The 24,930-nt window shown below is 39.7% G+C and overlaps 1 long non-coding RNA gene across 1 annotated transcript in view; it reads left to right on the top strand.

Moving 5' to 3' along the window:
• Nucleotides 1-265: 265 nt before the first annotated feature.
• LOC146916293 (uncharacterized) overlaps nucleotides 266-24,930 on the top strand; it is a 48,673-nt gene continuing 24,008 nt past the window's right edge. Inside the window, exon 1 of the long non-coding RNA XR_015014970.1 lies at nucleotides 266-542. This is a non-coding gene — a long non-coding RNA (uncharacterized LOC146916293). The remainder of the gene's footprint in view (nucleotides 543-24,930) is intronic.

Raw genomic sequence — 24,930 nt, 5'->3', positions numbered from 1 at the left:
TTTCCTACGGATTTTCCTGCGCTAAATAATCCGCAGGAATACCTGAGGATTTACCTGAGAATTTCGTTACACTGACAACGTTTCCTGCGGATTTGGTAACCGCAATAATATCCGCAGGTAACTATAACTTTTGATGCGGCTTTACCTGCGGAAGATTTCAGACCACTCTTCCTGCGGATTTACCTAAGGATTTAGTAAATTTTTAATTTTTTTAGTTTTTCATGAAATATTTTGGGTATCTTATTTTTTTTTTCTCTCCTTATATAGTGAACATGATTTAAGTCCAAATTCAACGTCAAACTATTTTTGAAGTGTGACCAAACTTTGATCGGCGATTAGATCCAAACCTTCTCAACTTGTTGAAGCTCGTTTCTCGCCACTCCTTGAAGCTACAATTTCCTTTATTGTTCATCGCATCTGATTAGATCAATTCGTCGCATCTAATTCCTTCATCGTTCTCGTCAATTCCTTCAACGTTGTTTGCTGAATCCGTTCTCCGCATTGTGTTTCCATCATCGACTTCGTACTCACATCTTGCTCAGGTTATTATCGCTTACTGAATTGATTTTTAGTTGAATTGATTTTGTATATCATTTGTGCCATAATAATGTATAGATTGTTGATTTTTGTTCCTAATTTTGAATTGATGTGTTTTATCGTTGAAATTGAAACTAATTTTGAAATTGATGTGTTTTTATCTACAACCTACGATTCTCTTGAGTTTTTAGCTGCAAAGTGAATTTCCTCCAATTTTTGTTCAAAGTATGCATGCCAAGTGTTTGTGAAAATGTGTTTGTTCTATTGTAGGTTGAAATCAGTGTATATGTATATGTATATTAATCTCTGTTTTATCTTGGTTTTCGGGTGTCAAACATTGATTACGTTTGAACCCTTTTAACCGGTGATGTCTTATTTTTTCTTGGGAAGGGAAAAAGTAAGCAAAACCCTTGAGAATCGAGGTCCGGGAGTTGTTTCCGCTACGGGAAGGTGTTAGGCACCCATAACGACTATAGTATCCTATAGGAACCGTCTTTAATTTCTACGCGCGCGCTTTATTTTTAAATGCTATTTGAAAGTGTTTATTAAACCTAAAGGTATTCTAAGTGAAGAATTGGAGGGAGAAGAATGTTTTTGGATTTTTATTTTAATTGAATTGAAGGAATTTTGTTCCTTGCCTACGTACCCGTTTAAGGGATCAAATCCACCGGAGTTCTCTCTCAAAAAATGTTTTTTGTTTTTGTTGGTTGATTTTAAGTTTGAAAATTGGAGTTTGAAGAATAGAAAGAGGCCTCAAGGGCATGAGATTGGGAAATTGTGAGGTTGAATTAGTCATTTGCAAAAACAAGTCAAAGTATGATTAAAGTTTGTTGAAATTTGATTAAGAAAATGAAAAGAAAAATCAATGGGGTTTTGACCCCAAAGTTTATTGTGAAAAAGATTTGGGTGAAGTTTGTTCATATTTTTTGGAAAATGATTTTTTCTAAGTATAAATCCTAGGCATACATCTAAGCATACAATCCTAGACATACATCTAAACATGCATATTCTAGCTATATACCTAAAGTGATGTGTGTGCATGTGTCGGTGCTTGTGTCGGTGTACATCATTAGAGTCCATTGTCCTTTACATCATACCCTAGATACATTCTATGGCCTCTTTGCCAAGAAAATTAAAAGTGCACAAAGGAAAAATATTACAAAACTCCTAAGTGTTTACATTCTAATTTTGATACAAATTCAATTGCAAGAAAGAAATAGAGATGAATATGGGATGAAATGGAGATGCTTATGAAATGATGAAACATGAAATGAAAAGAGTTAGTAGCACATGACAATATCAAAGGAAATAAAGCAAGAGAAACACTAGAACATAAAGGATAGAAAATGAGTGCAAACATGGCTAAAATTTGTTCATAGAATGCAAGAACCATATGACCTATAATTCTCACATTCCAATGCATTTTTAAAGGTTTAGAAACAAGTCTTGGAATGGAAATTAAGGCAACATGAGTTACTTGGCATTTTAGAACAAATTTTAAGCATATCTACATTATTTAACTACACAATTAACTTGTAAGCTAAGTAACTAATCAAGATTCATACTCATGCATTAATATCAACACAAACAGTAGTTAAAACTCCCTCAAATCAAGTGGCATAGGTCACAAGTGTTCATCAAGCAATAGGATTGAAATCAAGCAAAGTTTCATTCATTTTTAGCACAAAATATGACAAAAATAGCAAGAAAATTAACACCTTATTTTTTAACCAATTTTAACATATGAAAATCATCACAAAATGCTACAAAAATATCAAGAAGCCTACATGAATTTTTTTGGAATTTTTTAAAGGTTTTTTAAGCTAAAAAATATAAGGAAATTGCTAGTTTTAATCAAGAATGGTGAAAAAGTCACACATATTTTTTTATCAAGTTTTATTGTGAAACAAGGTTATGAAGCACCAAGAAAATTATCAAAAAAAAATGTGGAAAATTATTTGGAATTTCTTGAAGAAATTTTTATCATGCAGGAGGTGTAAAAAGTGGAAACAGTGTGTAAAATAGCAATAAATTAGCAAGAAAGCGAAATTCAGCAACAGAGACCCAGGCCCATGGTCCTTGATGGATCCTGGATCATCCATTGGCTCTACAGCCTTTAGATTGATCCAGGTCCAATCTTGACCAAGATCCAAGGGCTGAAGACGCACAAGACAAAGGGGGTCAAATCAGGCACGCATCAAGACCATACAACTCATAACAAGACGGATCTAACGGTCTAAACATGAAGGAGCACAGAAAGAACACAACACGCGCGCGCGTGGGATCAAAGGCAGGGTATATAAGCGGTTTGCAGAAAGAGAGAGACACAATACACATACATTTCTCTCTCTAACATAAGTTAGAGAGAGAAGCTCTGCAACAATGAGCCTTCTTCTCCGATCTTCTTCCGACGAGTTCAAACATGCCGGTACGGTGGTCCGCCGGTGGCGCCGCCGTACCGGTGGAGTTTTTCAAAGCTTTTTACATCCTTGAACTCGTCTTCTCCTCCTCTTTACGGTTTCGAAACTATTTTTCGCAGGGAAGGTTTAGATTGGAGTAGATCTAGGTTCGAATCCTACGGTTCTTCAGATTTTTAAAGATTTTCGAAACACTTTGAACTGAAACCCTAATCTATACTATTTTCCTCACTGATTACGATTATGCACTTGAATTTGCGAAATAAACGGTGGATCTTCACAGACTGCATTTCTAGGGTTTCGGTTTCAAATCTTTTCGAATCTTTTGGAAATTCCGCTTTGATTCACCGTTTATACATGCTTATGAACCTTCGATGATGATTCGAAACCAAAACGAGAAGGTTTTTGAGAATTTACCTGGAGATTCAAGCGATGATGTGACGAGGATCTTCGTGAATACTTCCTTTGAGCTTCTGGTGAATGATTTGTTGAACTGAATCAATGAACTTCCTCCTCTCTTTCTCTGATTCGAATCTTCTTTGTTCCTTCTCCTTCTCTCCCAAACTGCTCTGTGATCGTGTAATTCGTTAATCTAATGGCGAAATTGCGCTTGAATTGCAGAGCTTATGGATTCGATGATGACGATTTCGTAAGAAATCTCTGAGAACCTGCTTCAAACTTGTTGAAATCGTTGGATTTTGTTGCAATTGATTGCGAATTTGAGACTGTTTGATTCGTTTTTTGGTGAAATTTGTTGTTGAATGGTGTAGTGGATGAGGAATTCTAAGCGAATTTGTGTGGATTGTGTTGTTGAGAAACGGTTAGGGTTTGAAGATGATGAGTTTGTTCATCATGTTCTTGAGCTATTCTGCGTTTTGATCTTTCTGTGGTGGAGAGAGGAATGGAATTTCTGTTTTTGATGCTGTTGTGATGTGGCACAGTGTGTGTGGGTCTCTGTGATGAGTTGGCTTTTTATAAGTGATGACTTGTGCAATCTGGACGAATAAAAAAATGACATGTGGCACAACTTTGTAACAAACTCTTGGACAAATGGACAAATGAGAAACTGACATGTGTACAGACCTGATGACTTGGACAAAAAGGACTAAAATGCAATATTAAAAAAATAAAAGGACCAAAAATGAAACAAAAGAAAAAAGAATAATAAAATTGGCATAAAATTGGTAATTTTGACTAAACGTAAAGTGAAACCGATAAAAAACAAAAAAACGGACTAAAACGAACAAATGGCCTAAATGAGGTACTTTAAAGTACCTCTCTGCCGAAATTTCGTGTGAAATGACTAAAATGCCCCTAGGGCTAAAACGATTGAAAATGACTCAGATGCAAACTTTAAAATGGATTTTCAACAGAGGAATGAAACAACAGCTTATTTAAACCAACTTGAAAGACTCAGAGACAATTTTAAGAGTTTAAACAGAGTTTTGACACTTGAAAGGACTAAAATGCCCCTAGGGGCAAAACTGACTCAAAATGACCTCAAAGGCAATTTTTTAAAATGGATTTTGACATAGAATGAAATGAAGACTTATTCAAACTATTTAAAAGGACTTCAAACAAAATTTTGAAAGACTGAGAGACACTTGTCATAGGAAACGACTAAAATACCCTTGCATGTAAATTTTGCAAATAACATTGAAATAAAATGCAGAGAAAGATGCCATTGATCAGAGACATATCAAATGACTTAAAATGCAAGAAAAGAAAAATTGATTAGTATTTTTAGGTCCAAAATTAGGGTATAACAGCTGCCCCTATTTAAGTTTCTTTGTCCGGAGAGTCAAGAGACGAAGTCTTAGAGTTGACGGGACGAAGATACTTAAATATTAACATTTGCACTGTTTTTGGACGTAAAAATACGCTTTCAGATTTTCAAAGTTATGAATGCCATGCAATACTTGATTATGAATGCAAGACAAACGACTGGAGTCTATGGAACCTGCCATGTCACTGGGGATTCCGGTGGACATTGACAGGGTAGACAAACCAGGGAGTAGAAAATAGGGTACAAGTTGTTCTTTGGGTCGAACTAGCCACTTGACCAAGGAATACAAAACAAGAGACAGGTGCAAGCTGTTCTTGGGGTTGAACTTGGCACTTGACCGGAAACATAGACATATAGGTAGATACGAGCTGTTCTTTGGATCGAACTTGACACTTAGCTGAAGATACAAACAGATAGGCAGACACAAACTGTTCTTTGGATTGAACTGGCCGTTTGGCTGGAGACATAGATAAAAAGGGTTGATACAAGCTGTTTCTTTAGATCGAACTTGCTTGTTGGATTATTACCACGTCATGTGGGAAGGTGCAGACTGTTCTCTTAGATCGAACTTGTCGTTTGACCAATAACAAAGCGTAAGCTGGGTACAAACTGTTCTTCAGATTGAACTTGCCGTCTGACTGGTAACAAGGCATGAGCTGGGTACAAACTGTTCTTTTTAGATCGAACTTGTCGTTTGTCCGGAAGCATGGGTATAAGCAGGTACAAGTGGTTCTTTTTGGATTGAACCTGGCACTTGACCCGTAACAAGATACAAATTGAGAGTCTAGTTTAGCAAGATACCAATTGAGGGTAAGTTGTCGTTGACTTGATTTGAGAATAGGCATGACCATTTTTGTTGGCCCAAAAGCAAATTGAGAGTAAATTGACATTGATTTGAATTGAAAGTTGACATTGAGAGAGAGATTGAAAATTGAGATTGAACAGAGACATAGACATTGGATTGGAGAATTGCAATTGACATCGAGATTGGATTGGAATTGAATTGAAAGTTGAAATTGACATTGACATTGGATGTTGGAAAAATTGACAATTGACATTAACATCGACATTGGATATTGACATTGACATTGACATTGAAATTGGCTTGGAAATTGAAATTGACATTGACATTGACATTGATATTGAAATTGAAATTGGAGATTGACATTAGAGATTGTCATTGGAGATTGACATTGAAATTGGAATTGAAATTGGAGATTGACATTAGAGGTTGTCATTGGAGATTGACATTGAAATTGGAATTGAAATCGGAGATTGGAAATTGCTTCGAATTTGACAGTTGACATGATTGGAAATTGAGAGTTGAGATTGCATCGAATTTGACAGTTGACATGGTTTGGAATTGAGATTGGAAAGTTGAGATTGCATCGAATTTGACAGTTGAAATTGGATTGAATTTGACATTGGAATTGGAAATGTGATTGGTTTGAAATTGGAGATTGAAATTGAATTTGACAGTGGAGATGTGGATATGCAACATGTATGTATGGTATAGCAAGATTATTGGATGTATGAGCACATAAAATGCATGATTATGCATGTATGAATGCTTGAAATGCATGATTGATTGGCAGTTTGACAAGGAAGTTTCATAGAGATAGACAAAACATTGGAAGATTGGGCACGTAGTGGCTCGTGCAGAAACATATTCATAGGGGGAAAACCTCTTTGGAGAGACCGTCGTTGAGAGACGTATCAAAACCATGGCTGAGGGCAATAAAACTTGTAGAGGGGATAGCCTTGGAAGGCTCTTGGATACAGGTCGCCGTTGCTAGGCGTGTCAGTGCTGGGTAAACATTGGGTGTTCGCATCTGTGGTCAATGCTTTTCAATATTTTATTCTTTCATTTTTTCATTTTCAAACCCCACTTTTGCCTGAACCGCCCTTTCGGGTTTTCGATTCACCGGGGAATAGATTCTTTTCATTGCCCCATTTTTGCCTGAATTGCCTTCATAGGTTGTCAATCAGCGGGGTGCTCATTTTTGCCTAAGCCGCCCTTTCGGGTTTTCAGCTTAGCGAGCTTTTCATTTTCATTTTTTTCAATTTTTCATTTTCATTCTGTTTTTTCATTCTTGCCATTGACCACAGATCATCATGGGGAGTAACCTGCTTGTAACATGTATTGAAATAGACATTGACACTCATTCATTCATGCATGTTTCATTGAAATGTACCCTGTTGCTCAGGTTTACTTTTTCAAAATAGACAGGAAAAGGTTTTTTTTAATTTTCAAAAAATGTTTGTTTCAGACATTAACATTATCAAAATAGAAAGAAAATGTTTTGTATATAGCATTGAAAGTGGAAAGAAAAATAGAGTTTCAAACAATAGAAAGGCTCAATTTGATGTAGGAGAGTGAAAATCAGCCAAGGGCATGACTTCACGGATTTACAAAGCTTGGAAAATGGTAATTTTATTGGTGGGTGATACATTGAACACGATGACCGCTACATTTCATAGAAATTTTGAATTCACAAGTACAGAAGCCTCTGATGAAGACGATCATTGACAGTTGCAGATGCCCCAAGGGGTGATGGTGATTTGCCAGATATAGTTACTTGTCTTTTATCAACCTCATTTTTGCATGAACCGCCCTTTCGGGTTTTCGGCTCATCGAGGCGCTCATTTTTGCCTGAGTTGCGTACAATCTCAGCGAGCTTTTTCATATTCATTTTTTTTGTCCCTAACTTTTGCCTGGATCGCCCTTTCGGGTTTTCGATCCACCGGGAAGCGCATTCTTGCCTAGGCCGCCCTTTCGGGTTTTCGACCTACCACGCTGTTCTTTTCTTTTTAGACAAAGTATTTCTTGACTATATCGGCATTAACAGGATTTGGGAGTTCAACACCATCCATGTGTGTAAGAATCAAAGCACCACCAGAGAAAGCCTTCTTGACAACATAAGGACCTTCATAGTTAGGTGTCCACTTGCCCCTTGGGTCGGGTTGCTGGTTTATTCTTCTTTTCAATACAAGTTCGCCTTCCTTGAATTCTCGAGGTCGGACTTTCTTGTCAAAAGCATTCTTCATTCGCACTTGGTACAACTGTCCATGAGCCATAGCATCCATACGTTTCTCTTCAATCAGATTCAATTGATCATACCGACTTTGACACCATTCAGCCTCAGTTAATTTTGCTTCCATGATCACTCGAAGAGATGGAATCTCCACTTCCAGGGGGAGAACTGCTTCCATGCCATACACAAGAGAGAAAGGAGTTGCCCCGGTTGAACTGCGCACTGTAGTACGGTAACCATGCAAGGCAAAAGGTAGCATTTCATGCCAGTCCTTATAGGTAGTGACCATCTTCTGAACAATCTTCTTGATGTTCTTGTTAGCGGCCTCAACTGCACCATTCATCTGAGGTCTATAAGGAGAAGAGTTGTGATGTGCAATCTTGAATTCTTCACATAAAGCTTGCATCATGCTATTGTTCAGATTGGAGCCATTGTCAGTGATGATTTTGTTGGGAACACCATATCGACAGATGATGTTATTCTTGATAAACTTGACAACCACTTGCTTGGTCACATTTGCATGGGAAGCAGCTTCAACCCACTTGGTGAAATAGTCAATTGCCACTAGAATGAAACGATGTCCATTGGAAGCTTTTGGTTCAATTCTTCCGATCATGTCAATGCCCCACATAGAGAAAGGCCATGGGGAAGAGATAACATTGAGAGCGTGTGGAGGCACATGAATCTTGTCAGCATAAATTTGACAATTGTGACATCTCTTAGCATGTTTGTGACAGTCACGCTCCATGGTTATCCAGTAATAGCCGGCTCTTAACAGTTTCCTTGACATAGCGTGACCCGAAGCATGGGTCCCGAAGGTACCGTCATGTACATCATGCATCAATTTCTCAGCTTCTTGCTTGTCAACACATCTCAACAAGACCATGTCATAATTCCTCTTGTATAGGATTTCTCCGTCCAGAAGGAATTTGCTAGCCCATCGTCTCAAAGTCTTTTTATCCCTGTTGGAAGCACCAGGTGGATATTCACGATTCTGCAAGAATTGCTTGATGTTGTAAAACCAAGACTTCTTATCATTCACATTTTTATCAGCTTGATCTGGTATATTTTCAATGGTAAACACATGAGCTGGTCTATCGAGACGTTGTACCTTAATTACGGGCACATCATTCCAATGATTAACACGAAACATGGAAGACAAAGTAGCAAGAGCGTCAGCCATCTGATTTTCATCCCGAGGGATATGATGCAATTCAACCTTGGTAAAGTACGTCAACAGACGTCTTGCATAGTCACGGTAAGGGATCAGCTTCTCATGATGAGTCTCCCATTCACCCTTTATCTGATTGATAACAAGTGCAGAATCTCCATAGATGTCAAGGTGTTTGATTCTCAGGTCAAGGGCTTCTTCAATGCCCAAGATGCATGCTTCATATTCAGCTATGTTGTTTGTGCATTCAAAAGTTATTCGAGCAGTGAAAGGAATGTGGTGCCCCTGCGGAGTTACAATGATGGCTCCAATTCCTTTACCGTAAGCATTAACAGCACCGTCAAACACCAATCCCCATTTGCTATTGGGATCCGGCCCTTCATTGATCAGGGGTTCTTCACAGTCTTTTGCTTTCAGATACATAATCTCTTCATCAGGGAAATCAAACTTAATTGGCTGGTAATCATCAAGAGGTTGACAAGCAAGATGCTCAGCAAGGACACTTCCTTTGATTGCTTTCTGAGCTTTGTACACAATGTCATATTCAGACAACAACATTTGCCAACATGCGATCTTTCCAGTAACAGCAGGCTTTTCAAAGATATACTTGATTGGATCCATTCGGGATATCAACCAAGTTGTATGATTCACCATATAATGACGCAGGCGTTTGGCAGCCCAGGCTAAAGCACAACAAGTCTTTTCAAGCATCGTATACCGAGTCTCACAGTCGGTGAACTTCTTGCTCAGATAGTAGATAGCATGCTCTTTCTTACCAGTCTCATCTTGTTGACCGAGAACACAACCCACTGAATCATCTAACACTGACAGATACATAATCAAAGGCCTTCCTTCCACTGGCGGGACAAGGATAGGTGGCTCTAACAGGTATTCTTTAATGCTATCAAAAGCTTCCTGACATTCATCATTCCATACAACAGGCTGGTTCTTTCTGAGCAATTTGAAAATCGGACCACAGGTGGTAGTCATGTGGGATATGAATCTTGAAATATAGTTCAGACGTCCGAGGAAACCTCTGACTTGTTTTTCAGTTTGAGGGGCCGGCATCTCTCTGATGGCTCGGACTTTGTCAGGATCAACTTCAATGCCTCTCTGACTGACAATGAAGCCTAGCAACTTTCCAGATCGTACACCGAATGTGCACTTGTTAGGATTCAACCGCAGCTTGTACTTTCTCAGTCTTTCGAACATCTTTTTCAAATACACAACATGCTGCTCTTCATCACTTGATTTCACAATCATGTCATCAACATATACTTCAATCTCTTTGTGAATCATATCATGAAACAGAGTGGTCATACCTCTTTGATAGGTAGCACCAGCATTTATCAAGCCGAACGGCATCACTTTATAGCAGAACGTTCCCCACGGAGTGATGAAGGACGTCTTTTCTCTATCTTCAGGAGACATTCGTATCTGATTATAACCAGAGAAACCATCCATAAAGGAGAACACTTTGGATTGAGCAGTACTGTCAACAAGCACATCAATATGAGGTAATGGGAAGTTATCTTTTGGACTGGCTTTGTTCAGATCTCTGTAATCGACACACATTCGAACTTTCCCATCTTTCTTTGGTACTGGTACAATGTTGGCAATCCACTCAGGATATTCAGCTGTCATGAGGAAACCCGCGTCAATCTGCTTCTTCACCTCAGCCTTGATCTTAAGGGCCATGTCTGGACGAGACCTTCTCAATTTCTGTTTGACAGGAGGACATTCAGGTCTTGTCGGTATCCGATGTTCCACGATCTCGGGATCTAGACCCGGCATATCTTCATAGGACCATGCAAAGATATCTGGATAATCATGGAGAAGCTGAGTGATCTTCTTTTTCACTTCTGGCTCAAGTGCAGCACCGATCTTGATCTCTCGCTTGTTCTCTTCAGTACCCAGGTTGATGAACTCAATTTCTTCCTGGTGAGGCTGAATGGCTCTTCTTTCTTGCTCAAGCAGTCGAGTGATCTCATACGGTATCTCTTCATAATCATCATCCTCCTCTTCAGCTTCATATACAGGGAATTCAAAATTTGGAGGAACCATAGGGTCATTGTGTTCAACGGGTTTATTGTGGTTCAATCTGCATAATATGATTGGGATGATTTTAGAAAAAATGTTTTTATGCAGATTTTTGAAATTAATAAGAAAATACAGATGTTTTGGTTTTTTCTGGCATTACCATTATTTCCAAGAAAAAGGCACTAAAAAGTAAAAAAACAAAGAGTCGTGAGAAAGACGACAATTTTTATTGATAACGGCAATGCCGAAACAAACATGCCCTTACAATGATATCACTTTCGCCTTGGGCAGAGCGAAAGGATTGTTATTTTGAAAACAAAAAACATGAGCAACAAGACACATTACATGGAAGCATGCATGACTAAAGGAACATCAATGGCCTCCCAATTTCTCACGGTGCCTCCTGGTACAACAAATGTAGGCACGTGACTACTGTCAGTAGCATCTTCAGCAATAGCATTGATGAACCCAGCACTGTAGAAAGTTCCTGTTGAAACACCCGATGTTGGGGAGAACCCAATGCCTTCTTTGCGCTTGTTTTCCAGAATCTGAATCACTTTGCCCCAGCCAGCAGCTTGCCCTGCTTGAACAGCCTTCTGGGCGTCCTTTAGTGAAGCCATGCTAGTACCAGCCCTCCGGGGTTCTGCACCCTTAACAGTCAAGCCTGGCACAATCATACACACATCACTGGCAATCAAGTGTTTGTCATCCATCAGGCTCTGGATATCATTTTGCACCACACGACAGCCCATAGGATTTTTTAGACATTCTGAACAGGAAGCATGATCGTGATTGAACAATGAAGCTTGGCAGAGCTTGACATGTAATGGCACCAAGGGAGTGACGACATTGCGGACATCCAATATGGGCTCTTCCTGAGGAACAGGGATTCCTTCGAAGGCCTCGATCATGTTAACCGCAGCATGGTTAGGAAGTGGATTGTCAAGGACATGCGGAACACTATTCTCAAAAGTTAACCGTCCTTTTTCTATCAGGTCTTTCACAATATATTTTAGAGCAAAGCAACCTTCAACATCATGGCCTTGAGCACCCTGATGGAATTCACATGTTAGGTCCTAACGGAACCTGGGAGGCAATGGATTAGGCGGAGGCTTGCCTGGTCTAGTAACACAGTGTCCCTTAGCCAATAGAGTTGGGAGCAGCTCATCATACCGCATTGGTATTGTTGGAAAAGAAGGTTTGGGTCGGGGACCCTGTTGTTGCTGCCGTTGCTGTTGAGCAGGAGGCTGTTGTTGTGTTTGCTGAGGGATAGCATTGACGGGCATTGGTGGTTGACCCGGTGGTAGAGGATATTGCTGATAAAATGGTGGGAAGAAAGGGTGTTGAGAGTATTGCATGTAGTGATAAGGCAGAGGTAATTGTGTAGCAGCTGCAGATGGGTTACCAGACACCATTCCTACGTCAGATTCTTTCCTCTTGTGATGACCGTTACCGTACTTCTTTGGTGCACTGTTTGAAGATTCTCCCTTCTCAAGGACAATAATACCATCTCGGACAGCCTCCTCTAGACGGGTTCCCATTGTAACCATATCAGAGAAGTTGTTTGGAGCAGAGATTATCATTCTTTCCTTATATTCCTTCCTCAGAGTCTTCAGTAATGTCTGTGTTAACTCCTCCTCATCAAGTCGAGGGGACACACGGGCAGCTGCTCCTCTCCATCTCTGAGCATATTCTCGAAAGGTTTCATCTGATTTCTGAGATAGGGCTTTAAGAGAATCCCTGTTTGGCCTCAGACGGGTGTTGAACTCATATTGACCTTCAAAAGCAGCAGCGAGTTCCTCAAAAGTATGGATGTTATCTTTGCTCAGACTAGTGTACCAATCTGCTGCATCATCTGTCAGACTACTCTGGAAGCAATGGATCATTAGTGCATCATTGTCTGCGTAATTAGCCATCTTTCGGACATACCGGATAACATGGTTGTGTGGGCAAGAAGTCCCATTGTACTTGTCAAATTCTGGCTCTTTGAATTTCTTAGGAACCTCAAATCGGGATACCAAACATAGATCACGAGCTTTAGCAGGAGCACCATTGTTTCCTCGGCTAGCCTTGACCTCACGGAGTTCTCCAGCCAACTCCCTTAACTGTCTCTTCATAGCTTCCATTGCGGGATCTTGTCCACGTGGAGTGTCAACATCAATCACCTGTTGCACAGTGTGCACAATAGGGTCGGTAACAACAGTGGTTACTTGAGGCATAGCAGTAGACACAGGAATCTGTCCTTGACCAGCAAAACCAGAGACACCAGCAGCAGTATTAGGAGAATAGTAAGCTGAGAGGCCATAGGGACGGCCGTTGGGCATAACAAAACGAGTATCAGTAGCCACAGTAGATAGTGGGATAGAGGGAATCACCTCAGCAGTGACTAGAATAGAAGTGGCTGGCTGTTCTTGTGAAGCCATCATAGCGGACATAGCGTCATGAGCCTTAGCCAAGTCTTCTTTCATAGCAGCCAATTCGGCACGGAGCTGAGCATTTTCCTCTTCAAAATTAGCCATCATCCTTCTCTTGTGAAATCTTGTCTGATGAATTCTATCTGGTTGGTAGACTTTGCGAACACGAGCCACTTTTCAGACTGCGGCGGACAAAACCAGGAGGCAATGAGCACGAAAGAAGTTTTTTGTGACCAATGAATGCATATGATGCATGAAATGTGTTAATGCATATGCAAAAAAGACTCTTTTTGTGTTATCGAAGGGTTTTAGACAAATTATAAACTCGTAAACATTACTAAACAACAATTAACATAAACGGGAAACAAACAACCAACATATAGTTTTACAAGGCAATTTCAACATAAACAAATGGAAATAACAACAGGAAATGGAAATCCTCAAGCATAGGAAGTGGAAGCGTCGTCCTCAGAGTCGGACTCATAGCTGCAGTATCGTGCGTAGAAGTCACGGGCACCCCTAGCCCTCTTGGAGTCTCTCATGAGCAATCTATCTTTCTCCTCAATCTCTCTCTTAGCCTTAGCTAACTCTTTCTTCAGTGTCAAGACCTCATGAGTCTGTTGCTCATCCTTTCCATCCAAAGTCATGATCAAGTTCTCAGCCTCATAGTATCTAGCCCTCCACTGATGCTTCTCCCGACTCTCCATAGCTAGATGCTCCTGGTACATCTCCTGGGTAGGTGGGAGTAGAGGCAAAGGCATGGTAGGGACAGTTGCAGACACATATCTCATGGAGGGGTAAGGCATACCAATCTCCTCAGCTTGGTTTATCACCCACTGTGTATAGGCCTCATGAGCGATACCTGACCTCACACCCATATGCTTTACCTCTTTCTTCCGAAGCTTGGACCAAGCTCCTATGAAATCCTCTCTTATGCCTGTGGGAGCATTGGAGTAGTGAAAGAAGTAAGGAGCTGTAGCAAGATTGATGGGCTTATCTTTCATCGGGAAACAAAATTGTCGCAAAGCATGCTCCGGGTTATAGTTAATTCCACCCCGGGTACCAAGAAGAGGTACATTAAGAAACTTACCACCACCAAAGATAATTTCCTTAACCCTAGAAGCGGGAGTGAGCCAAACCACTTCATTAGGAGTGAGAGCCATAATCCTCTGTGAAATAGACCAATTCTCCGGATTGTCATGGAAAGACTCCGGAAGGTGCGAAATAAACCACCTATAGAGGAGAGGCACACAACAAAGAATGTATCCACGACCCTTGCCAGAACGATCATGAATAGCATGGTAAGTGTCAGCTAGCAAAGTAGGAACCGGATTCTTGGAGTGGAAGATCATAATAGCATTCATGTCCACGAAGCCATCAAGATTCGGAAAGAGAATAAGCCCATAGATGAGAAGTGCAAGAATAGCCTCGAGAGTGTCCTGACAAGTGGTCTTGAGGTTGGCTTTCCCAAGAAGATACTCTGAAGTGAACCCTCGGATGCGTGCCTTAGTGATGAGATTCTTGGAGACATCGGTGATCTTGAGATAGAGATCCTTAGCAATAACCAATGGAGTAAGAGGAGGCTCAAGTCCTGAGAAAGGTATCCCCTTAGCAATAGACAGATCCATCAAGGAAGAATAAGCCTCTAGAGTAGGCACCAGCTGAAAGTCCGGAAAAGTAAAGCACCGATAGTCCCGATCATAGAATTGCACTAGAGTGTGCACAAGCTTCTCATCCACATTAGTATGGAGAATAGGAAGTAAAGCCCCATAACGACGTCGGAAACCAGTCGGATCCTCAATCTTGAGTGCCAAATCTCTCAAACTAGCCAAATCCACTTCCTTGAACTTGTAGGACTTAGTCATCTTCATCCCTACAATGTTTACAAATTCAACTTGTCTAAGCCCTTCGATAACAATGCATGGAAAAAGTTTATGCATGTATGCATGTATGCATGAATGCATGATTATGTTCAAGTTCGGAGAAAACATGGTGGGTTTGAAGTTCAAAGTCAAGGAGTCCTGGGTGGACACGGTGTCCGGTGAATCTAGGGCTTTAGGATAATAGTAACCGGGTTCTAAAAAGGTTCCCAAGTTGCAACCTCTCCGACGTATATCATGGTGTCACGAGACAACACTCGCTCCATGATTATCCGCGGAAGGTCTAACTTGAGTGTAGTATCGCGTGACGACTAAAACTCGAGACAACACTCGGTTTAGCCTCCGCACTACGTCCTAGAAAATGGCCATGGATGGGTTTGGTTATCTACGGTTCATAGCGTCATAGAACAATTAGAAGTAAAGTGCCTAAACGCAACAACAAGCGCCGACAACATCACCCCCAAAATGCCTCAGCTATGTGGGATTGATCGCATAATCCAAAACACGAGGCAACCCCCGGAATGAATTATCGATTATATCCCTCCTAAATCCTAAGTTCACTCAGCCCGGGTGCAGGACTTTTGATATTCTCACCCCACACGTTTGCAAGAATTTAAACATTTATTCACATAGGAAAGCGAGTAAAAGAAACAAGTAAAAAGAGCGCAAGCGTGGAAATAAAGACTAGGCGTAACTCTCGAATCTCCCCAGTGAAGTCGCCAGCTGTTTTATCTTGGTTTTCGGGTGTCAAACATTGATTACGTTTGAACCCTTTTAACCGGTGATGTCTTATTTTTTCTTGGGAAGGGAAAAAGTAAGCAAAACCCTTGAGAATCGAGGTCCGGGAGTTGTTTCCGCTACGGGAAGGTGTTAGGCACCCATAACGACTATAGTATCCTATAGGAACCGTCTTTAATTTCTACGCGCGCGCTTTATTTTTAAATGCTATTTGAAAGTGTTTATTAAACCTAAAGGTATTCTAACTGAAGAATTGGAGGGAGAAGAATGTTTTTGGATTTTTATTTTAATTGAATTGAAGGAATTTTGTTCCTTGCCTACGTACCCGTTTAAGGGATCAAATCCACCGTAGTTCTCTCTCAAAAAATGTTTTTTGTTTTTGTTGGTTGATTTTAAGTTTGAAAATTGGAGTTTGAAGAATAGAAAGAGGCCTCAAGGGCATGAGATTGGGAAATTGTGAGGTTGAATTAGTCATTTGCAAAAACAAGTCAAAGTATGATTAAAGTTTGTTGAAATTTGATTAAGAAAATGAAAAGAAAAATCAATGGGGTTTTGACCCCAAAGTTTATTGTGAAAAAGATTTGGGTGAAGTTTGTTCATATTTTTTGGAAAATGATTTTTTCTAAGTATAAATCCTAGGCATACATCTAAGCATACAATCCTAGACATACATCTAAACATGCATATTCTAGCTATATACCTAAAGTGATGTGTGTGCATGTGTCGGTGCTTGTGTCGGTGTACATCATTAGAGTCCATTGTCCTTTACATCATACCCTAGATACATTCTATGGCCTCTTTGCCAAGAAAATTAAAAGTGCACAAAGGAAAAATATTACAAAACTCCTAAGTGTTTACATTCTAATTTTGATACAAATTCAATTGCAAGAAAGAAATAGAGATGAATATGGGATGAAATGGAGATGCTTATGAAATGATGAAACATGAAATGAAAAGAGTTAGTAGCACATGACAATATCAAAGGAAATAAAGCAAGAGAAACACTAGAACATAAAGGATAGAAAATGAGTGCAAACATGGCTAAAATTTGTTCATAGAATGCAAGAACCATATGACCTATAATTCTCACATTCCAATGCATTTTTAAAGGTTTAGAAACAAGTCTTGGAATGGAAATTAAGGCAACATGAGTTACTTGGCATTTTAGAACAAATTTTAAGCATATCTACATTATTTAACTACACAATTAACTTGTAAGCTAAGTAACTAATCAAGATTCATACTCATGCATTAATATCAACACAAACAGTAGTTAAAACTCCCTCAAATCAAGTGGCATAGGTCACAAGTGTTCATCAAGCAATAGGATTGAAATCAAGCAAAGTTTCATTCATTTTTAGCACAAAATATGACAAAAATAGCAAGAAAATTAACACCTTATTTTTTAACCAATTTTAACATATGAAAATCATCACAAAATGCTACAAAAATATCAAGAAGCCTACATGAATTTTTTTGGAATTTTTTAAAGGTTTTTTAAGCTAAAAAATATAAGGAAATTGCTAGTTTTAATCAAGAATGGTGAAAAAGTCACACATATTTTTTTATCAAGTTTTATTGTGAAACAAGGTTATGAAGCACCAAGAAAATTATCAAAAAAAATGTGGAAAATTATTTGGAATTTCTTGAAGAAATTTTTATCATGCAGGAGGTGTAAAAAGTGGAAACAGTGTGTAAAATAGCAATAAATTAGCAAGAAAGCGAAATTCAGCAACAGAGACCCAGGCCCATGGTCCTTGATGGATCCTGGATCATCCATTGGCTCTACAGCCTTTAGATTGATCCAGGTCCAATCTTGACCAAGATCCAAGGGCTGAAGACGCACAAGACAAAGGGGATCAAATCAGGCATGCATCAGGACCATACAACTCATAACAAGACGGATCTAACGGTCTAAACATGAAGGAGCACAGAACGAACACAACACGCGCGCGCGTGGGATCAAAGGCAGGGTATATAAGCGGTTTGCAGAAAGAGAGAGACACAATACACATACATTTCTCTCTCTAACATAAGTTAGAGAGAGAAGCTCTGCAACAATGAGCCTTCTTCTCCGATCTTCTTCCGGCGAGTTCAAACATGCCGGTACGGTGGTCCGCCGGTGGCGCCGCCGTACCGGTGGAGTTTTTCAAAGCTTTTTACATCCTTGAACTCGTCTTCTCCTCCTCTTTACGGTTTCGAAACTATTTTTCGCAGGGAAGGTTTAGATCGGAGTAGATCTAGGTTCGAATCCTACGGTTCTTCAGATTTTTAAAGATTTTCGAAACACTTTGAACTGAAACCCTAATCTATACTATTTTCCTCACTGATTACGATTATGCACTTGAATTTGCGAAATAAACGGTGGATCTTCACAGACTGCATTTCTAGGGTTTCGGTTTCAAATCTTTTCGAATCTTTTGGAAATTCCGCTTTGATTCACCGTTTATACATGCTTATGAACCTTCGATGATGATTCGAAACCAAAACGAGAAGGTTTTTGAGAATTTACCTGGAGATTCAAGCGATGATGTGACGAGGATCTTCGTGAATACTTCCTTTGAGCTTCTGGTGAATGATTTGTTGAACTGAATCAATGAACTTCCTCCTCTCTTTCTCTGATTCGAATCTTCTTTGTTCCTTCTCCTTCTCTCCCAAACTGCTCTGTGATCGTGTAATTCGTTAATCTAATGGCGAAATTGCGCTTGAATTGCAGAGCTTATGGATTCGATGATGACGATTTCGTAAGAAATCTCTGAGAACCTGCTTCAAACTTGTTGAAATCGTTGGATTCTGTTGCAATTGATTGCGAATTTGAGACTGTTTGATTCGTTTTTTGGTGAAATTTGTTGTTGAATGGTGTAGTGGATGAGGAATTCTAAGCGAATTTGTGTGGATTGTGTTGTTGAGAAACGGTTAGGGTTTGAAGATGATGAGTTTGTTCATCATGTTCTTGAGCTATTCTGCGTTTTGATCTTTCTGTGGTGGAGAGAGGAATGGAATTTCTGTTTTTGATGCTGTTGTGATGTGGCACTGTGTGTGTGGGTCTCTGTGATGAGTTGGCTTTTTATAAGTGATGACTTGTGCAATCTGGACGAATAAAAAAATGACATGTGGCACAACTTTGTAACAAACTCTTGGACAAATGGACAAATGAGAAACTGACATGTGTACAGACCTGATGACTTGGACAAAAAGGACTAAAATGCAATATTAAAAAAATAAAAGGACCAAAAATGAAACAAAAGAAAAAAGAATAATAAAATTGGCATAAAATTGGTAATTTTGACTAAACGTAAAGTGAAACCGATAAAAAACAAAAAAACGGACTAAAACGAACAAATGGCCTAAATGAGGTACTTTAAAGTACCTCTCTGCCGAAATTTCGTGTGAAATGACTAAAATGCCCCTAGGGCTAAAACGACTGAAAATGACTCAGATGCAAACTTTAAAATGGATTTTCAACAGAGGAATGAAACAACAGCTTATTTAAACCAACTTGAAAGACTCAGAGACAATTTTAAGAGTTTAAACAGAGTTTTGACACTTGAAAGGACTAAAATGCCCCTAGGGGCAAAACTGACTCAAAATGACCTCAAAGGCAATTTTTTAAAATGGATTTTGACATAGAATGAAATGAAGACTTATTCAAACTATTTAAAAGGACTTCAAACAAAATTTTGAAAGACTGAGAGACACTTGTCATAGGAAACGACTAAAATACCCTTGCATGTAAATTTTGCAAATAACATTGAAATAAAATGCAGAGAAAGATGCCATTGATCAGAGACATATCAAATGACTTAAAATGCAAGAAAAGAAAAATTGATTAGTATTTTTAGGTCCAAAATTAGGGTATAACAGCTGCCCCTATTTAAGTTTCTTTGTCCGGAGAGTCAAGAGACGAAGTCTTAGAGTTGACGGGACGAAGATACTTAAATATTAACATTTGCACTATTTTTGGACGTAAAAATACGCTTTCAGATTTTCAAAGTTATGAATGCCATGCAATACTTGATTATGAATGCAAGACAAACGACTGGAGTCTATGGAACCTGCCATGTCACTGGGGATTCCGGTGGACATTGACAGGGTAGACAAACCAGGGAGTAGAAAATAGGGTACAAGTTGTTCTTTGGGTCGAACTAGCCACTTGACCAAGGAATACAAAACAAGAGACAGGTGCAAGCTGTTCTTGGGGTTGAACTTGGCACTTGACCGGAAACATAGACATATAGGTAGATACGAGCTGTTCTTTGGATCGAACTTGACACTTAGCTGAAGATACAAACAGATAGGCAGACACAAACTGTTCTTTGGATTGAACTGGCCGTTTGGCTGGAGACATAGATAAAAAGGGTTGATACAAGCTGTTTCTTTGGATCGAACTTGCTTGTTGGATTATTACCACGTCATGTGGGAAGGTGCAGACTGTTCTCTTAGATCGAACTTGTCGTTTGACCAATAACAAAGCGTAAGCTGGGTACAAACTGTTCTTCAGATTGAACTTGCCGTCTGACTGGTAACAAGGCATGAGCTGGGTACAAACTGTTCTTTTTAGATCGAACTTGTCGTTTGTCCGGAAGCATGGGTATAAGCAGGTACAAGTGGTTCTTTTTGGATTGAACCTGGCACTTGACCCGTAACAAGATACAAATTGAGAGTCTAGTTTAGCAAGATACCAATTGAGGGTAAGTTGTCGTTGACTTGATTTGAGAATAGGCATGACCATTTTTGTTGGCCCAAAAGCAAATTGAGAGTAAATTGACATTGATTTGAATTGAAAGTTGACATTGAGAGAGAGATTGAAAATTGAGATTGAACAGAGACATAGACATTGGATTGGAGAATTGCAATTGACATCGAGATTGGATTGGAATTGAATTGAAAGTTGAAATTGACATTGACATTGGATGTTGGAAAAATTGACAATTGACATTAACATTGACATTGGATATTGACATTGACATTGACATTGAAATTGGCTTGGAAATTGAAATTGACATTGACATTGACATTGATATTGAAATTGAAATTGGAGATTGACATTAGAGATTGTCATTGGAGATTGACATTGAAATTGGAATTGAAATTGGAGATTGACATTAGAGGTTGTCATTGGAGATTGACATTGAAATTGGAATTGAAATCGGAGATTGGAAATTGCTTCGAATTTGACAGTTGACATGATTGGAAATTGAGAGTTGAGATTGCATCGAATTTGACAGTTGACATGGTTTGGAATTGAGATTGGAAAGTTGAGATTGCATCGAATTTGACAGTTGAAATTGGATTGAATTTGACATTGGAATTGGAAATGTGATTGGTTTGAAATTGGAGATTGAAATTGAATTTGACAGTGGAGATGTGGATATGCAACATGTATGTATGGTATAGCAAGATTATTGGATGTATGAGCACATAAAATGCATGATTATGCATGTATGAATGCTTGAAATGCATGATTGATTGGCAGTTTGACAAGGAAGTTTCACAGAGATAGACAAAACATTGGAAGATTGGGCACGTAGTGGCTCGTGCAGAAACATATTCATAGGGGGAAAACCTCTTTGGAGAGACCGTCGTTGAGAGACGTATCAAAACCATGGCTGAGGGCAATAAAACTTGTAGAGGGGATAGCCTTGGAAGGCTCTTGGATACAGGTCGCCGTTGCTAGGCGTGTCAGTGCTGGGTAAACATTGGGTGTTCGCATCTGTGGTCAATGCTTTTCAATATTTTATTCTTTCATTTTTTCATTTTCAAACCCCACTTTTGCCTGAACCGCCCTTTCGGGTTTTCGATTCACCGGGGAATAGATTCTTTTCATTGCCCCATTTTTGCCTGAATTGCCTTCATAGGTTGTCAATCAGCGGGGTGCTCATTTTTGCCTAAGCCGCCCTTTCGGGTTTTCAGCTTAGCGTGCTTTTCATTTTCATTTTTTTCAATTTTTCATTTTCATTCTGTTTTTTCATTCTTGCCATTGACCACAGATCATCCTGGGGAGTAACCTGCTTGTAACATGTATTGAAATAGACATTAACACTCATTCATTCATGCATGTTTCATTGAAATGTACCCTGTTGCTCAGGTTTACTTTTTCAAAATAGACAGGAAAAGGTTTTTTTTAATTTTCAAAAAATGTTTGTTTCAGACATTAATATTATCAAAATAGAAAGAAAATGTTTTGTATATAACATTGAAAGTGGAAAGAAAAATAGAGTTTCAAACAATAGAAAGGCTCAATTTGATGTAGGAGAGTGAAAATCAGCCAAGGGCATGACTTCACGGATTTACAAAGCTTGGAAAATGGTAATTTTATTGGTGGGTGATACATTGAACACGATGACCGCTACATTTCATAGAAATTTTGAATTCACAAGTACAGAAGCCTCTGATGAAGACGATCATTGACAGTTGCAAATGCCCCAAGGGGTGATGGTGATTTGCCAGATATAGTTACTTCTCTTTTATCAACCTCATTTTTGCATGAACCGCCCTTTCGGGTTTTCGGCTCATCGAGGCGCTCATTTTTGCCTGAGTTGCGTACAATCTCAGCGAGCTTTTTCATATTCATTTTTTTTGTCCCTAACTTTTGCCTGGATCGCCCTTTCGGGTTTTCGATCCACCGGGAAGCGCATTCTTGCCTAGGCCGCCCTTTCGGGTTTTCGACCTACCACGCTGTTCTTTTCTTTTTAGACAAAGTATTTCTTGACTATATCGGCATTAACAGGATTTGGGAGTTCAACACCATCCATGTGTGTAAGAATCAAAGCACCACCAGAGAAAGCCTTCTTGACAACATAAGGACCTTCATAGTTAGGTGTCCACTTGCCCCTTGGGTCGGGTTGCTGGTTTATTCTTCTTTTCAATACAAGTTCGCCTTCCTTGAATTCTCGAGGTCGAACTTTCTTGTCAAAAGCATTCTTCATTCGCACTTGGTACAACTGTCCATGAGCCATAGCATCCATACGTTTCTCTTCAATCAGATTCAATTGATCATACCGACTTTGACACCATTCAGCCTCAGTTAATTTTGCTTCCATGATCACTCGAAGAGATGGAATCTCCACTTCCAGGGGGAGAACTGCTTCCATGCCATACACAAGAGAGAAAGGAGTTGCCCCGGTTGAACTGCGCACTGTAGTACGGTAACCATGCAAGGCAAAAGGTAGCATTTCATGCCAGTCCTTATAGGTAGTGACCATCTTCTGAACAATCTTCTTGATGTTCTTGTTAGCGGCCTCAACTGCACCATTCATCTGAGGTCTATAAGGAGAAGAGTTGTGATGTGCAATCTTGAATTCTTCACATAAAGCTTGCATCATGCTATTGTTCAGATTGGAGCCATTGTCAGTGATGATTTTGTTGGGAACACCATATCGACAGATGATGTTATTCTTGATAAACTTGACAACCACTTGCTTGGTCACATTTGCATGGGAAGCAGCTTCAACCCACTTGGTGAAATAGTCAATTGCCACTAGAATGAAACGATGTCCATTGGAAGCTTTTGGTTCAATTCTTCCGATCATGTCAATGCCCCACATAGAGAAAGGCCATGGGGAAGAGATAACATTGAGAGCGTGTGGAGGCACATGAATCTTGTCAGCATAAATTTGACATTTGTGACATCTCTTAGCATGTTTGTGACAGTCACGCTCCATGGTTATCCAGTAATAGCCGGCTCTTAACAGTTTCCTTGACATAGCGTGACCCGAAGCATGGGTCCCGAAGGTACCGTCATGTACATCATGCATCAATTTCTCAGCTTCTTGCTTGTCAACACATCTCAACAAGACCATGTCATAATTCCTCTTGTATAGGATTTCTCCGTCCAGAAGGAATTTGCTAGCCCATCGTCTCAAAGTCTTTTTATCCCTGTTGGAAGCACCAGGTGGATATTCACGATTCTGCAAGAATTGCTTGATGTTGTAATACCAAGACTTCTTATCATTCACATTTTTATCAGCTTGATCTGGTATATTTTCAATGGTAAACACATGAGCTGGTCTATCGAGACGTTGTACCTTAATTACGGGCACATCATTCCAATGATTAACACGAAACATGGAAGACAAAGTAGCAAGAGCGTCAGCCATCTGATTTTCATCCCGAGGGATATGATGCAATTCAACCTTGGTAAAGTACGTCAACAGACGTCTTGCATAGTCACGGTAAGGGATCAGCTTCTCATGATGAGTCTCCCATTCACCCTTTATCTGATTGATAACAAGTGCAGAATCTCCATAGATGTCAAGGTGTTTGATTCTCAGGTCAAGGGCTTCTTCAATGCCCAAGATGCATGCTTCATATTCAGCTATGTTGTTTGTGCATTCAAAAGTTATTCGAGCAGTGAAAGGAATGTGGTGCCCCTGCGGAGTTACAATGATGGCTCCAATTCCTTTACCGTAAGCATTAACAGCACCGTCAAACACCAATCCCCATTTGCTATTGGGATCCGGCCCTTCATTGATCAGGGGTTCTTCACAGTCTTTTGCTTTCAGATACATAATCTCTTCATCAGGGAAATCAAACTTAATTGGCTGGTAATCATCAATAGGTTGACAAGCAAGATGCTCAGCAAGGACACTTCCTTTGATTGCTTTCTGAGCTTTGTACACAATGTCATATTCAGACAACAACATTTGCCAACATGCGATCTTTCCAGTAACAGCAGGCTTTTCAAAGATATACTTGATTGGATCCATTCGGGATATCAACCAAGTTGTATGATTCACCATATAATGACGCAGGCGTTTGGCAGCCCAGGCTAAAGCACAACAAGTCTTTTCAAGCATCGTATACCGAGTCTCACAGTCGGTGAACTTCTTGCTCAGATAGTAGATAGCATGCTCTTTCTTACCAGTCTCATCTTGTTGACCGAGAACACAACCCACTGAATCATCTAACAC

The sequence above is a fragment of the Medicago sativa genome, chromosome 6, assembly GCF_051527215.1.
Source record: "Medicago sativa cultivar Bolivia chromosome 6, Bolivia_mono, whole genome shotgun sequence".
In the NCBI taxonomy this organism is placed as follows: Eukaryota; Viridiplantae; Streptophyta; class Magnoliopsida; order Fabales; family Fabaceae; genus Medicago; species Medicago sativa.
Note: the sequence above shows the minus strand (reverse complement) of the source record. Positions and strands in the feature narration are given on the sequence as shown.